Genomic DNA, 16847 nt, shown 5'->3' on the forward strand with positions numbered 1-16847 from the left:
TTGTTCCCTGGGGAGGAGTTTCCAGCTGAGGTACAAGATCGGGTGTTCCTCCTCACCTACCATCTGCGAAAGGACGGCTCTTAGCCCTACCTCCGAGGCATCTGTTTGTAGGATGAATTCCTTCTCGAAGTCTGGGGCTATGAGTACTGGATGGCAGCAAAGGGCGGTCCTTAAATCTGCAAATGCTCATTCTGCCACATCAGTCCACTTTACTATCTCGGGGCCCCGAGTCTTGTGGCGAAATGAGGGATGAAGCTCATATAGTATCCTACTATCCCTAGAAACGCTCTGACCTGCTTTTTGCGGACTGGTCGAGGCCAACCTTGTATTGCCTCCACTTTGTTCCATTGGGGTTTCACCAAACGTCTCCCTACTACATACCTGAGGTATCTGGCCTCAGCTAGTCCTATCACGCACTTGAGAGGATTGGCCTCACTTCCGCAGGGTGTCTAGCACCACTTCTACTTTTCTTAGGTGCGTTTCCCAGTCAGGGCTATGGATAACTATGTCGTCTAGATAGGCGGTGGTATACTTGGCATGGAGTAGCATCAATTTGTCCATAAGTCGTTGGAATGTTGCAGGGGCCCCATGGAGTCCAAAAGGGAGGACAACGTATTGGAACAGGCCATCGGGTGTAGAGAAGGCAGTCTTTTCCTTGGCATTCTTGACCAGGGAAATTTGCCAATATCCTTTGGTCAGGTCCAGAGTGGTTAGGAATCAGGCCTTGCCTAACTGATCAACTAGCTCGTCAATGCGTGGGATCGGATAGGCATCGAATTGGGATACTTCATTCAACTTCTGGAAGTCATTGCAAAATCTCAGGATGCTGTTAGGATATAGATATTCAGGCCTGTCTGTAAAGGCATATACTCTAAGAATTTAGGTGTATTCTTATCACTTAACTAGTTCTAGAGGTATAAAAGAAAGAATCAAAATCACTGTCTGCCTGTGTAAGGTCCTTCTCTTACTGTGACAGTCTGAGGCCCTGTTCTTAGGCTAAGGCCTCTGGCTAAGCAGCAGAGGCAGCCATACGCTGCGAAGCAAATGGTCACATCCTCACGTTCCAAACCCGTCACACTGAAATCAGGTGCTACTGGCCTGTTAGGAATACAATCCTGTCCTGATAATGCCCATCGCCTCCAGAGAAAGGAAAGTGCCTAGAAGATGTAAAAGGAAACTTAGTTTGATAACATCCTGTCTGGCAAGAACTCACTTATCAATAGCTGGGATGTGAAATCCTCACTTCAGTATTGTTTTGTCATTATAGTTCCCACTTTGCTATTCTTTGTCTGTATAATCTGTGTCTGGTTCTGTGATTGTTCCTGTCTGCTGTATAATTAATTTTGCTGGGTGTAAACTAATTGAGGTGGTGGGATATAATTGGTTAAATAATCATGTTACAATATGTTAGCCTTGGTTAGTTAAATTTCAGTAAAATGATTGGTTAAGGTATAGCTAAGCAGAACTCAAGTTTTACTATATAGTCTGCAATCAATCAGGAAGTGTGTATGTGGGGGGTGGGAGAATGGGAACAAGGAATGGGGGTGGAGAAATTGGAATCATGTTTAGCTAAGGGCAGGAATGGGAACAGGGACACAGGTAAGGCTCTGTGGTGTCAGAGCTGGGAAGGGGGACACTAAGGAAGGAAACTGGAATCATGCTTGCTGGAAGTTCACCCCAATAAACATTGAATTGTTTGCACCTTTGGACTTCGGGTATTGTTGCTCTCTGTTCATGCGAGAAGGACCAGGGAAGTAAGTGGGTGAAGGAATAAGCCCCTTAACAGGTGCCGTCAGACTTGGGGACTAGGATGATAGGGCTGGACCACTGGCTGTGGGATTCTTCAATAACCCCGAGTTCCAGCATCTTCTTCACTTCTATCCTAATTTCTTCCCTTTTAGCTTCCGGTATTCGGTATGGTCTTATCGTCACCCTTACTCCAGGACTGGTGATAATATGATGTTGGACCAGTGTCGTACGGCCCGGCTGTGTACAGAACACATCCTGGTTTAGTTGGATCATATCAATGACTTCTGTTCGTTGTTCTGGAGTTAACTCAGGAGATATCTTCACCTGCCCCTGTTGGTCGTCTGTCTGGGGTGGAGCTCCCCGAATGACCAGGCACGTCTCTCGGTCACGCCAGGACTTCAGTAAGTTGATGTGGTAGATTTGCTCTGGCCTTCGGCGGTCTGGCTGTCTGACCTTATAGTCCACCTCCCCAATGGCTTCCACTATCTCATATGATCCATGCCAGCTGGCCAGGAGTTTGCTTTCTGCTGTCGGCATTAGCACCATCACCCGTTCCCCCGGCTGAAATCTCCGTACTTTCGCCCAATGGTTGTAATATTTCCGCTGGGCCTCTTGTGCTTTTTCCAAATGTTCTCATACTATAGGGGTTACTCGAATTATTCGCTCTCTCATCTGTGTCACGTGCTCAATGACATTCTTTCCTGGATCAAGTTGTTCTTCCCAATCTTCCTTGGCAATATCTAATATTCCGCATGGGTGGCGTCCGTATAGTAGTTCAAAGGGAGAGAAACCAGTAAACGTCTGGGGGACTTCCCGTATAGCAAACATTAGATACGGTAGAAGGGTATCCCAGTCTTTTCCGTCCTGTGCTACCACCTTCCAGATCATACCTTTAAAGGTACGGTTAAACCACTCGACCAGTCCATTTGTTTGTGGATGGTAGACTGAGGTCTGTATGGCCTGGATGCTGAGCAGGGTACATAAGTCTTTCATTAATTTTGACATGAACAGGGGTCCTTGGTCTGTCAGGATCTCCTTAGGGATGCCCACTCTGGCAAAAACCTGGAGTAGTTCTTTTGCTATTATCTTGGATGTGGGGTTTCTTAAAGGAATGGCTTCTGGATATCACGTGGCATAGTCAAAGATGACTAGTACATTTCGGTGGCCCCATGCTGATCTTTCCTGTGGGCCCACTATGTCCATGGCTATCCTCTCAAAAGGGACTTCAATAATAGGCAAAGGTACTAATGGGGCCCGCAAGTGAGGTCGGGGGCTATGCAATTGGCATTCAGGGCAAGAGGCACAATAGCGCTGGACCTCTGCACGTATTCCTGGCCAATAAAATCTTCTTAGAACTCTGTTCAGTGTCTTGTCTACTCCTAGATGTCCCCCAAATAGATGACTGTGAGCTAACTCTAGTACTGCCCTTGTGTGTTTCCGTGGGACTAAGAGTTACTCCACTTCTTCCCCTCGTATTTGTGCTATCCTGTACAACAGATCGCGTTTGAGCACATAATATGGCCTTGGACCTTTGGTCTTTCCTTCCACGGGTACACCATTTACTTCCACTAACTCCTCCCTTACATTTGCATATAGCGGGTCATTGGTTTGGTCCTGCCCGAAATTCTCATGTGTGGTACCGATCTGACCTAATTCCAAGAGATCTGTTTCTACTCTGCCCCCTGGGTTGCCCTACTTGGGCTGGGAACCACCTCCGAGTCCTCACTGGCCTGAATTATCTCCTGGCCTCCTGAACGGGTTCACCTATCAACAAGGGAGGTTTTCTCGTTCTCTGCTAGAATCCTGGTCCCTAATCTTTTATCTGCCCTCCTTTCCCGCCTAGACTTTCAGGGTTTTCCGGGGGATGAGAATAACTCTGGGGCAAATTTGTCAAACGTTGGCGTGAGGCTATCTGTAGGTGCCTCCCTCTCAGCCCGCGGGGTTGCTACCCTCCCCTGGCTCTAATGGTGGGAGTAAGCTCTCAAACCCGGGGAAGTCCCTACCAATTAAGACAGTGTAGGGGAGCCTGGGGACTACCCCTGCAGTCACCCTGGTAGTATTCCCCTGGATCTCAATCCGTACTGGGATTGTGGGGTAGAAATTTACAGTGCCATGAACGCACGTTACCCCTGTGTTTTTGGCCCAGGTTAGTTGGTCTTGCCCCACCAACTTCCCCGAGACCAGCGTGACAGCACTCCCAGAATCTACTAATGCTATGATCTCAATACTATTCATTTTTACTGATCTTGTATACCCATGCGAGGTCATTGCGACCCCTACCAGGCCGATTAGGCCACATTGCTCCCCGTGATCTCCCAGATTACATTGCATAGGCTCTTCCCTGTTGGGGCATTGGGCTGTTATATGCCCCAATTCTCCACACTCGTAACACTGCCCCCTTATTCCAGTTGCCACCCTCTGCCTGGGGCTATTTGGCCGGCCCACCCAGCCCTCTCTTCCCAAACCCCCAGGTCCCTTCTTGGCCTCGGGCCATTCCTCAATGTCTTTCCTTCCAGTTACGGTTCTGGAGTTCTTGACAGTCCGGGTCCTTGAGTTTGGGACTGGCTTCCTGGTTTACTGTGTCTCACCCCCTGTGGTTTGGAACAGTTCGCGGGCTGCCAGCTGTCTTTCCACGAGGGAGACCAACTCATCATAGGTGAGGTCTGGTGGTAGCCCCCTCATATACTGGTCCAGTACCAGGAGCTCCATCATCTTCTCAGAGCTGAGGTCCTCAGGGCACAGCCATTTCCAGGTCAGGTGGATCAGGTCAAACAATTGCGATCGGGGTGTCTTGTCCTCTGTATACTGCCACTCATGGAACCTCTGGGCTCGCAACACCGTCGTTACTCCGGATCTGGCCAGGATCTCTGCCTTCAGCTGGGGGTAATCTGCTGCAGTCTCCGCGGCCATATCATAGTAGACCTTCTGGGCCTCCCCACACAGAAATGGGGCGAGGATATCAGACCACTGATCTCGGGGCCAGGCATCCCTCAGGGCTGCTCTTTCAAAAGACAAGAGGTATGCCTCCACATCATCCTCCCGTGTCATTTTCTGTAGACAGTGGCTGGCCCTTATGGTCCGGGTCCCATCGCAGTTGTGGTTCAGCTCCATAAGGGCCTTCATCTGGTTCACCAACTCTTGGAGCAGGCCTTGGTCCTGGGCAGCCTGACTCATCAACAGATGATTAGTCTCCTGCTGCATCCGAGTTGCCCCCTGTTGGGCGGTTGCTTGGACCCGGGTAGCCTCCTGCTAATGGCTTGTATTAGGGCCTTGACCATGTCATCCATCTTAGGGATGGGAGGGTTTTGGCTAACCCTGGTTAAAGTCCTCAGCACGTAGATCCCACCCCTGACACCATGTGTGGCAAATTGCCGGAACTACTATGATGGGTCTCACGCTTTTTCTTCTTGGGGGGGTTCAGGGCACCGTTTCTTGACCCTGAACTGGGGTATTAACTGCCCCACTAGTGTCCTAGAGGAGGGGAGTGGAGAGGGAGGGACCCTCTACTCTGAGTCCACCCTCTACTCTGAGTCCCAGACCAGGGGCCCTAGGGGTAGCGGTAAACCATTTGAACTAGCGGTTCCTTCCCCTGGGCTGGGAATCGATCCCGACACACTCAATCTAATCAGGTGAGTTATTACTCTACAGATGAGCACTGAAATCTGTGGGCCAGATTCTGTGTCCTGGCTGGGCTCTCCTTGGCAGAGATGAGCATATGTGACCTTGAGCCTCCAATGTTCCAGTCTCTGCATGGATGGGGATTTGTGTTGGTCAGAAGGGGGAGTTCACAGGTCCCTATCCTATAGAGAATAGCCTATTTCGCCTAAAGCGGAAAAAAAGTATTATAATTCCACTTGTTTTATTGCTTGACCAGGATGGGAGTTCAGCTAACTTAGTGACTATCTCACAGGACTGGCAATCAAAAGCAAAGGGTTATATTCTTGAGGCTTCTGGGAAGTCACTTCACAACCTTCTGCCTCAGTTTCCCCCATCTGTCAAGTGACGGGAATGTTACTTATCAATGTTTGTAAAGTGTTTTTAGATGGTTATATGTAAATTGCTATCTATGGACTAAGTATTATTAACAAAAGACCTTGCAAGAGATATTAGAGAGACAAAGTGGGTGAGGCAATATCCTTTATTGGACCTACTTCTGTGGGCGAGACAGATAAGGGTGTGGTTTACATTATAGCATTAGGTCAACACAAGGTAGCTTTTGTTGACCTAACTATGGAAGCGTCTACTCTTAAATTTCACTCCCAGCTGACTTAACTGACCCACTACATTGAATTAACAACTCCACCTCCATGAGCAGTGTAGAGTCAAAGTTGATGTAGTTAGGTTGATGCACCATCAGTGTAGACACTGCCTTGCTTATGTCGACTATTACTGCCTTTCAGGAGCTATTCCACAATGCTGCACATAGCAGTACAATCAATACAAGCACTCCTGCTGAGGACGCGCACCGACTATACAAGAAGCAAAGTTTAAACACGCACTAGTGATGTAATTACTGTGGCAAAAGTATGCCGACATAAGTTAGGTCAACTTAATTTGGTAATATAATATAGACATGGCCAAGCCTTTGAGCTACATAGAGTTCTTCCTTGGGTCTGAGAAAGGTACTCAGAGTGTCACAGCTAAATACAAGATCAAACAGATAGTTTAGAATAAGTAGTTAGCACATATTCTAAGATATTGTTGAAGGCGAAATGGCCCATTAACACAACACTGCATATTGCAAGAGATAGATAGATAGATAGATAGATAGATAGATAGATAGATAGATAGATAGATAGATAGATAGATAGATAGATAGATAGTCAGGCTTGACAATTAAGGTCTGGCTTGACAAAACCCTGGCTGGGATGATTTAGTTGGGGATTGGTCCTGCTTTGAGCAGGGGGGTGGACTAGATGACCTCCTGAGGTCCCTTCCAACCCTGATATTCTATGATTCTATGATAGATAGATAGATAGATAGATAGATAGATAGATAGATAGATAGATAGATAGATAGATAGATAGATAGATAGATAATTGGTTTTCTTGGAGGGAAAGAATGGTTTCTATCATCCTATTACTCTTGTTTAATTTCCCCTTCTTTTCCACTCACAAAACCCATTCAGAAGTGAAGATGATTCCTTTAGAAGTTCACGCTTCTCTTCAAGATGGCCCTCAGGGCATCTTTAATCTGCTCATGCTGAAGATGAAGGGGCTTATGGGAGGCTGTTCCTCAGGCTGAAGATGAAAGGGTTCATGAGAGGCGTCACCACTGTGTTGAGCAGGGCCACCAGATTGTTGAGCAAGGCATCGCTTCCCGGAGGCTGGACATACATGAAGATGCATCTGCCGTAGCCCAGGGTGATGATGATGAAGTGGAAGGAGCAGGTGGAGAAGGCCTGGTTGCGTCCTCTGGGGGATGTTATCCTGAGGACGGTGGCAACAATGTAGGTGTAGGACACCACCATAAGGATCAAGGATCCCAACAGGATGGCAGAGGAAGCCATGAAACTCACCAGCTCCACAAAGCTCATATCCGCACAGGACAGCTTGACCAAGGCCATGTCATCGCAAAAGAAGTGGTCAATGCGGTTGGCACTTCAGAAGGGCAGGGTGATGACCTGGATGGTGGGGATGATGGGGGACAGGAACCCTGATGCCCATTACCCCCAAACCAAGCTGGAGGCAGAGCTGAGAATTCATGAATGTGGTGTAGCACAGTGGGTCACAGATGGCCACGTAGCAGTCATAGGACATGGCGGCCAGCAAGGCAAACTTGCTTCAGCCCAGAAACAAGTAGAAGTAGCATTGAGCAATGCAAGCCAGGTAGGAGATGGCCCTGTTACCCCTCAGGAAGCTGGCTATCATCTTGGGTAGGACGGAAGATGTAATAAGGATCTCCAAGCGACAGTTTTCAGAGGAAGAAGTTTATGGGGCTGTAGAGGTGACACTTTAAGAGGATGATGGCGATGATCATGATATTGCCAGATAAGATCAGCAGGTAAGAGGCCAGGAAGCCAACAGCAATGAGGCATTTCCAGATGATGGGGGTAGAGGAAGCCCACGAAGATGAATTCAGTCACTGTGGTTTGGTTCTGCTTGGTTACATAGGAGCTTTCTGTGTTGGGGCAGAGGGAAGATGGTGGGAATAGGGAACAATGTGTTAGATGAACAGGAGAAAAGAAAAGAAGAAAAACGGAAGAGTAGAGAAGAGGAAAGAAAGTGGAAGAGAGAAAATTTTAGACAAAAAATTTTAAAAGAGCAAAGCTGGATGGAATTGTTTCCCTGTGGAAATGTTCAATTCTTTTGAGGGTGTGAGGGAGAGAGGAAATTTTATTTCCTCAATGAAAAGTTAAAAATTTTCCACAGACAGCAGACACTTACCACAATTTTTTATGTTAGTTGAAAACCCAATTTTTTGTCAAAAACCAGTTTTGATAGAAATGTTTGGACTAGACTTAAAAATAAGGAAAAAAAGAAAAATGTAACTGAAGTTACTAGATCACAGGCCCTGATTCTCATGGGAGACTTCAATCACCCTGATATCTGCTGGGAGAGCAATACAGCGGTGCACAGACAATCTAGGAAGTTTTTGGAAAGGGTAGGGGACAATTTACTGGTGCAAGTGCTGGAGGAACCAACTAGGGGCAGAGCTCTTCTTGACCTGCTGCTCACAAACCAGGAAGAATTAGTAGGGGAAGCAAAAGTGGATGGGAACCTGGGAGGCAGTGACCATGAGATCGTCAAGTTCAGGATCCTGACACAGGGAAGAAAGGAGAGCAGCAGAATACGGACCCTGGACTTCAGAAAAGCAGAGTTTGACTCCCTCAAGGAACTGGTGGGCAAGATCCCCTGGGAGAATAACATGATGGGGAAAGGACTATAAGGTGGATAGAAAGTTGGCTAGATTGTCGGGCTCAACGGGTAGTGATCAATGGCTCCATGTCTAGTTGGCAGCTGGTATCAAGTGGAGTGCCCCAAGGGTCGGTCCTGGGGCCAGTTTTGTTCAATATCTTCATAAATGATCTGGAGGATGGTGTGGATTGCACCCTCAGCAAGTTTGCAGATGAGACTAACCTGGGAGGAGAGGTAGATATGCTGGAGGGTAGGGATAGGATACAGAGGGCCCTAGACAAATTAGAGGATTGGGCCAAAAGAAAAATGATGACGTTCAACAAGGACAAGTGCAGAGTCCTGCACTTAGGACTGAGTCATCTATCTGCCGACCTGATGGGGCAAACAGAGAAGTCTGCTGCTTGCCAGGGGCTAAGATTCGCGATGTGACGGAGAGTCTGCCGAGACTCATCAACCCCTCGGATCGCTACCCCTTCCTGCTTCTCCACGTGGGCACCAATGATACTGCCAAGAATGACCTTGAGCGGATCACTGCGGACTACGTGGCCCTGGGAAGAAGGATAAAGGAGTTGGAGGCGCAAGTGGTGTTCTCGTCCATCCTCCCCGTGGAAGGAAAAGGCCGGGGTAGGGATCGTCAAATCGTGGAAGTCAACGAATGGCTACACAGGTGGTGTCGGAGAGAAGGCTTTGGATTCTTCGACCATGGGATGGTGTTCCAAGAAGGAGGAGTGCTAAGCAGAGACGGGCTCCACCTAACAAAGAGAGGGAAGAGCATCTTCGCGAGAAGGCTGGCTAACCTAGTGAGGAGGGCTTTAAACTAGGTTCAACGGGGGAAGGAGACCAAAGCCCTGAGGTAAGTGGGGAAATGGGATACCGGGAGGAAGCACGAGCAGGAGCGTGTGAGAGGGGAGGGCTCCTGCCTCATACTGAGAAAGTTGGAGGATCAGCGGGTTATCTCAAGTGCCTATATACAAATGCACAAAGCCTGGGAAACAAGCAGGGAGAACTGGAGGTCCTGGCAAAGTCAGGAAATTATGATGTGATTGGAATAACAGAGACTTGGTGGGATAACTCACATGACTGGAGTACTGTCATGGATGGGTATAAACTGTTCAGGGAGGCCAGAAACTGTTCAGGGAGGCCAGAAAAGGTGGGGAAGTTGCACTGTATGTAAGGGAGCAGGTTTGTGCTGGAAATGGCCCACCTGATGATCACTTTAGATAAGCTATTACCAGCAGGACTGGGGTTGGAGGAGGTATTGTTTCATATTCTCTGTGTGTATATAAAGTCTGCTGCAGTTTCCACGGTATGCATCAGTGCTCAGGTAAGGTGGACAGGTGGCGGCTGGAGTGGGGAGACGGGGTATACTTTAGACACTTTGCGACCTGGCAAGCTGGAGTGGCGACCCTGTTCTCCCCCAACCTACGACCTGAGGTGCTAGGGGTCAATGAGGCCGTGCTGGGCCACCTGCTGCACCTTCGAGTCCGTATGGAGGGGCTCGTGGTTAATCTTGTTAACATCTATGCCCCGCAAATGAGCTCCAGGCGGCCACAATTTTATCAGCAGGTGTCCGACTTTCTCGGCACCCTGGATTCGCACGAGTGCCTGGTCCTGGGAGGGGACTTTAACACCACCCTCGAGGAACGGGACCGCTCAGGGGCCGAACCGAGTCCGGCCGCTGCGAATATTCTCCAAGGGATAGTCGACCATCACTCCCTAGTGGACGTCTGGCGTGACTATCACCCAAATGACACCTCCACGTTCACCTTTGTCCGGGTGGAGGCCCATCGGTCACACCACTCTCGGTTGGACCGTATTTACTTATCCCGTTTCCATCTTTCACAGGCCCACTCCTCCGCCATTCGGCCGGCCCCATTCTCCGATCATCATTTAGTCACTGTAAGGGTCTCCCTCCGTGCAGAGAGACCGGGGCCGGCCTATTGGCACTTTAATAACAGCCTGTTGGAGGACGAGAGCTTTGTGATGCCCTTCCGGGAGTTTTGGCTGGCCTGGCGAGGGCAGTGGCGTGCCTTTCCCTCGGTGCGGCGATGGTGGGATCTCGGGAAGGTGCGCGCCAAGCTCTTCTGCCGTGACTACACCCGGGGCACCAGCCGACAGAGAAATGCGGCGATAGAGCAGTTGGAACAGGAGGTCTTAGGGATGGAGAGGCGCCTGGCCGCCGATCCCAAGGAACCGTCCCTCTGCGGAGCATGCCGGGAGAAGCGGGAGGAGCTCCGGGCCCTTGAGGACCATCGGGCCCGAGGTGCCTTCGTTCGGTCCCGCATCCGCCTCCTTCGGGAGATGGACCGCGGCTCCCGCTTCTTCTATGCCCTGGAGAAAACGAGGGGGGCCAAGAAACACGTCACCTGCCTTTTTGCGGAAGACGGCACCCCCCTCACGGATCCGGAGGAGATGTGTGGGAGGGCCCGTGACTTCTACACAAGCCTTTTCTCCCCGGACCCGACCGATCCTGGCGCTTGCAGGGTGCTCTGGGAGGAACTCCCCATGGTCAGCGTGGGCGACCGAGACCGACTAGAGCTGCCTCTCACCCTGGCCGAGTTCTCGGAAGCCCTCCGTCGCATGCCCACCAATAAATCTCCGGGCATGGACGGGCTGACCGTGGAGTTTTACTGCGCGTTCTGGGACATTCTCGGCCCAGACCTAGTCACCATCTGGGCTGAGTCCTTGCAGAGCGGGATCCTCCCTCTGTCGTGCAGGCGAGCGGTGCTCGCTTTGCTGCCGAAGAGGGGGGACCTCCGCGACCTACGAAACTGGCGTCCCGTCTCACTCCTTAGCACGGATTACAAAATCGTAGCGAAAGCAATCTCGCTGCGGCTAGGGTCCGTGATGGCGGACGTGATCCACCCAGACCAGACCTGTACTGTCCCGGGTCGCAGCATTTTTGACAACCTCTTTCTAGTCCGAGACCTTTTGGAACTCGGGCGGAGAGATGGTCTGTTGTTCGTCCTCCTGTCTCTTGATGAGGAGAAGGCGTTCGATAGAGTAGACCATGGGTACCTCCTGAGCACTCTGCAGGCGTTTGGATTCGAACCTCAGTTTGTGAGTTTTCTCCGGGTGCTGTATGCCTCCGCGGAGTGTTTGGTTAGGCTCAACTGGACCCTGACTGAACCGGTCAGCTTCGGGCGAGGAGTGCGGCAGGGGTGCCCCCTCTCGGGCCAGTTGTACGCTCTGGCGATCAAGCCTTTCCTCTGTCTCCTCCGCAGGAGGATGACAGGGTTGGTGCTGCGGGAGCCGGAGCTGCGGCTGGTCCTGTCGGCCTACGCCGATGACGTACTCCTCATGGTCCAGGACCCGGGCGACTTGGCGTGAGTGGAGGCATGCCAAGCCATCTATTCGGCAGCCTCCTCCACCCGAGTCAACTGGGTCAAGAGCTCTGGCTTGGCGGTGGGGGACTGGCAGCAGGTGGGCTCCCTCCCACCCGCACTTCAGACCATACGGTGGAGTGTGGGTCCACTGCTCTATCTCGGCGTTTACCTTTCTGCCACGCATCCTTCCCCGCCGGAGAACTGGCAAAATTTAGAGGGCGGGGTGATAGAGCGGATCCGGAGATGGACGAGGCTACTCCGATGTCTCTCCCTCCGAGGGAGAGCATTAGTGCTTAACCAACTCGTCCTGTCCATGCTCTGGTACCGGCTCAACACCCTGGCCCCGGCCCCGGGTTTCCTGACCCACCTCCGGAGATTGATTCTGGAGTTCTTCTGGTCAGGAATGCACTGGGCCCCTGTTGGAGTTCTTCATCTACCCCTGAAGGAAGGAGGGCAGGGCCTGAAGTGTCTGTACACTCAGGTCCGCGTTTTCCGCCTCCAGGCCCTGCAGAGGCTCTTTTATAGTGCACGTAGTTCGGCGTGGAGCATACTGGCACACGCCTTCCTGCACCGCTTCCAAGGGCTTCGATATGACCGGCAGCTCTTTTATCTTTCTCCGAGGGGTTTTCCGCGAGACCTCTCCGGGCTGCCGGTCTTCTACCAGGACCTCCTCCGGACCTGGAAACTGTTTCTAACAACCAGGTCCGTGGCGGCCACCGTGGGAGCAGACCTCCTCACGGAGCCCCTGCTACACAACCCCCAGCTCCGTGTGCAGGTGGCGGAGTCCCGCTCGGTGCGCCAGAGGTTGGTCCTGGCGGAAGTCACGAGGGTCGGAGACCTCCTGGACTACGACCGGAGAGACTGGCTGGATCCCCTGACGCTCGCTCGGCGCATGGGGCTCTCCAGCCTCCGTACCCCCCGGCGCATACTTCAGGAGGTGAAGGCCGCCTTGACCCCCGCTGCTCGGGCTTATGTTAGCCGAGCCTTGTGCGAGGGCGCACCCCGCCCATCCCTTACCCCAGGCCCACTGGACCTTTCCATCGGGCCCCCACCCCGTAGATCCCAACAAACCCCTCACCCTTTCACTGCAAGCCGGCTGCACGAACTGCAGCCGGTTAGCTTTCAAATTGCACCACGGAAATACTTATATACACTTACGCTTCACACCCACACCCTGGTGTCCCGCCCCGATACAAAGTGGCGGGATCTCCTGCCACCTTTGGAGGGTGAGCAACCTCGGTGGGCCAGCCTGTATTCCACCTTGGTCCCAAGGCCCATCGGGGACATCAGTTGGCGGCTCCTTCACGGAGCTGTGAGCACGGGCGTGTTTCTGACACGGTTTACCCCCATTCCGGACACTTGTCCTTTCTGTAATGTGAGGGAAACCCTGGGGCACGTGTATTTAGAGTGTGCCAGATTGCAGCCCCTTTTCCGGCTCCTCGCAAATATTCTATTACGCTTCTGGCTTCATTTTTCCCCCCACCTTTTTATCTATACACTTCCCATCTGTGGCCCCACAAAGTCGCGGGATCTTCTGGTCAACCTCCTCCTAGCTTTGGCTAAAACAGCCATTTATAAAACCAGAGAGAGGAGGTTGGCCCATGAAACGTCCTGCGATTGTGGGGCCGTTTTCCGATCTTCAGTACATTCACATATCCAGGCGGAGTTCCTCTGGGCGGCATCCACTGACTCCCTTGATGCCTTCGAGGAGCGGTGGGCGCTGTCTGGGGTTCTCTGCTCGGTGACCCCGTCCGGTTCCCTCCGTCTGACCCTTTGATTGAGGGGAAGAGCGAGAGACGCCAGCCCCAGCCGTTGCCGCTGTGGATACCATCATTCCTGTCATCTAGGAGGGGTCCTATAATACATGGGTGTCTACCCCCCCACCCCTAAACCGCCCACCCCGCAGCCGTGCCCATCTTACCAGGCACTCTCAGGAGAGGGAGGATCGGTGACACTGGGCACGGCACTAGGTAACTCGAGGGGGTGGAAGACCACGAGTGTCGAGGAAGCCCCCCCGCTCTAGGCCACCAGGTAACTCAGGAGGGTGGAAGACCACGAGTGTCGAGGAAGCCCCCCCGCTCTGGGCCCGGGCTAGCCTGAACACTTCTCCCTTCTGAAAGCTGCTGTGTTATACCTTCTGATTTCGTTGTTTTGTTGCATAGTTGTTTTGTTTCCTTTGGTAATTCTGTAAACGTTACCAATAAACTTTCCTTCTGTTTCAAAAAAACCTTCCCTGTTGGGAAACGGAACGTCCTTTTTGCTTGCTCCTCAGCTATCTGCTTTCTATTCTTTCCTAAAGCCCCCTGGCCTGGATTTTTCTTTCTTTTGGACCCTGCCTTAGCTTCCCCCCCACACACCCCCGACTGGGCCAGATGCTTTTTTGTTTTGTTTCGTTTTTCTGCCGTTTCTCTGTTGCTGTTGAGTGCTGGTCAGCTGCCAAATTGCCGCCAGCACCCCCCCTCACACCTGTTCCCGGGCGCAGCTATTTACCTTAGCCGAAATCCCCGGAGGAGGGGGGGAAAGATTGCCGACCTGTTATCCGGAGAGGGGAGTGGAAGCCCCCAGACCCAGCCGTTTTGCTGTCAGCTTATTTTTGTAATTTTTCTCGGCCGGCCGGAAGCCTTGGAACACAGCCAACTCAGCTGGAGAAGAAGATTTCAGCAGACAGGAGAAATAACCCAGGGAAGCTACAAATCATTGTGAAGGGGGCCATAAGACTGAGTAATTTTCTGAATTATACTCTCGTGGGGGGGAGTTTGACTGTGGTTTACTTGCATTTGTGGCGGCACAGGGGGTGTGGCGCGGAGCCCCCCCCCGATCCATCGGTGCCCACCCCCCCACCATTACTACAACTGTCACGGCCCCCCCGCCGTCCGTCCCTGCTGGCAACCTGCCATCTCCTTTCGGATCCAGCTGTTCGCTTTGAACTTTGCCTTTTGGACCGGACATAACAGCCGACCAACCGAGACTCTTTGGACAAACGTGTGTGGGTCTGCACCCCCCCACCCTGGATTGCTTATCCCACAGCTTGCCCCTATTACCGGACCCTGATTTGTTTCCCCCCCTCTCCCAGTCCAACACCTTCGGCATTCCTCCCCCCCCCGGCCTGAAGCCCAGCAGGGAGGAGCGGTTACTCTGCTTCCCCCTCCCTCCTCCTCTTTCTCCCCATCTCTCCCTGCTCACAATGGCGGGGAATGAGAGGGGTGAGGCCCCTCCAACAAAATCAGTTGTCCCTCCCCCACCTCCCCCCCGCCTGACCCCAAGGTCCCCCCCCCCACCACTATTGTTAAGATACTTGCCACACACCCCCCCCGCTGGGGCACCGGCGGCAGGAGGCACCAGGGTGATCACTGCTGCTGCTGCGCCCAACACCCCCCCAGATTCTAGGAAACCCCCCGCAGCTGGCTGGAAGGGCCAGGGTGGGAAAAAAGGAAAGGGCCCCGCTAGAACCACTAAGCCCTCCATGGCAGGGGCTGCCCCCACCGCTGTGGCCTCGTCATCAACCGTGGCGCCCCTCCCTGCGTTTCCCTCCACCAGCTCTACGATTGTCCCTCCCCCGGCCCCCAGGACGTATGCCCGAGCGGTGATGGGCTCCCCCCTGCCTGCCGCCTCGTCATCTCGCCCCCCGCCCGCCTCCGCTACCATCACCAGCGGCCGAGGCCCTTTCCCCGCCTTGACCAGGAGGCACGGTGTCCGTTGCCTCCTGGTACCCGCCTCGCCCCACGTGGAGACATATGTGCAGGCGTTGGCGAAGGTGGTCGGACCCACGGCTATTGTGGCGGCCTCCAAGATGTATGGGAAGGTCTTTTTTTTCTTAGCTTCGGAGGCTGCCGCCCAGGAGGTAGTGGAGAGGGGCCTGGCGGTGGGGTGGATATTTGTCCCCCTAGAGCCGCTAGAAGACCTGGCCATTCGCCTCGTCCTCACCTCCGTTCCTCCCTTCTTACCCAATGTTGCCCTGTTACCCGCTCTCTCCACTTTGAGGAAACTTGTCTCTGTCATCAGCCCTCTCCCGTTGGGCTGCAAGGATCCCACCCTCTGTCACGTCCTCTCATTCCGCCGGCAAGTGCAGCTTCTACCGCCGGCAGGGGCGCGTGACAGAGAGGTGCTCGAGGGGTCTTTCCTAGTCCCCTACCAGGGAGCTCGCTATCGGGTCTTTTACTCCACCGGAGAGGCCCAGTGCTACCTCTGCTGCTCAGCGGGGCATGTCCACAGAGACTGCCCTTTGGCCTGTGGGGGGAGGAGCACCCGAAACCCCCAAGACCCGGCAGGACATCGGCCCCATCGCTGCCGATGCCCCCGGCTGCCCGGCACCTGAAACCAACCCTCCTCCTATTCGACCCATCGCTGCTCCCGTCCAGGCCCAAGAGACACCTTCCCTACAATGCCCGGGCGAGCAAGGGAGTTCCACCCTTGCTATTACCAATCCAGCAGAGCCTATGGAGGAGGGTGCAGCAAAGATATTACCGGGTATAGGCCCGCCCCAAGGAGAACCCCCCGCCCCCCATGCTGCCTCATCGTTACCCCCCCGAACCCCTGAACCATCACCTCTGCCCCCCGACACGACCCCTGCTAACCAACCCCCAGATGACGCTATGGAGGGCTGGACCCTAGTCCAGGGGAAGTGAGGCAAGCGGAAGGCTCGAGCTCCGCTGCACCCATCCGATGCGGAGGCCCCCCGGAAGACCAGGAAGGGAGGCACTGATACTGAGCCTTCCGCTATGCCCACGAGTCAGATCCATCCGCCGGTGTCGGGAGGGGAAGATAGAATGGCATTGGAGGGTAGAATCTCCCACCAGGGAACAACCTGAAAATCGTAACCCCACCCCCCCATGAGCTGTGAAATGCATTGCGGAAGTTTTTAGTAAACATCCGTGGCGCCCGCAATAGGGTACAGCTGGCTCTCCAGCTATGGGGG

The 16847-nt window shown here is 53.0% G+C and overlaps 1 pseudogene; it reads right to left on the minus strand.

Moving 5' to 3' along the window:
• Positions 1–6967: 6967 nt before the first annotated feature.
• On the minus strand, positions 6968–7619 carry LOC140897218 (olfactory receptor 6C76-like; annotated as a pseudogene).
• Positions 7620–16847: the final 9228 nt, after the last annotated feature.

This window comes from Lepidochelys kempii, chromosome 13 (genome assembly GCF_965140285.1).
Source record: "Lepidochelys kempii isolate rLepKem1 chromosome 13, rLepKem1.hap1, whole genome shotgun sequence".
In the NCBI taxonomy this organism is placed as follows: domain Eukaryota; kingdom Metazoa; phylum Chordata; order Testudines; family Cheloniidae; genus Lepidochelys; species Lepidochelys kempii.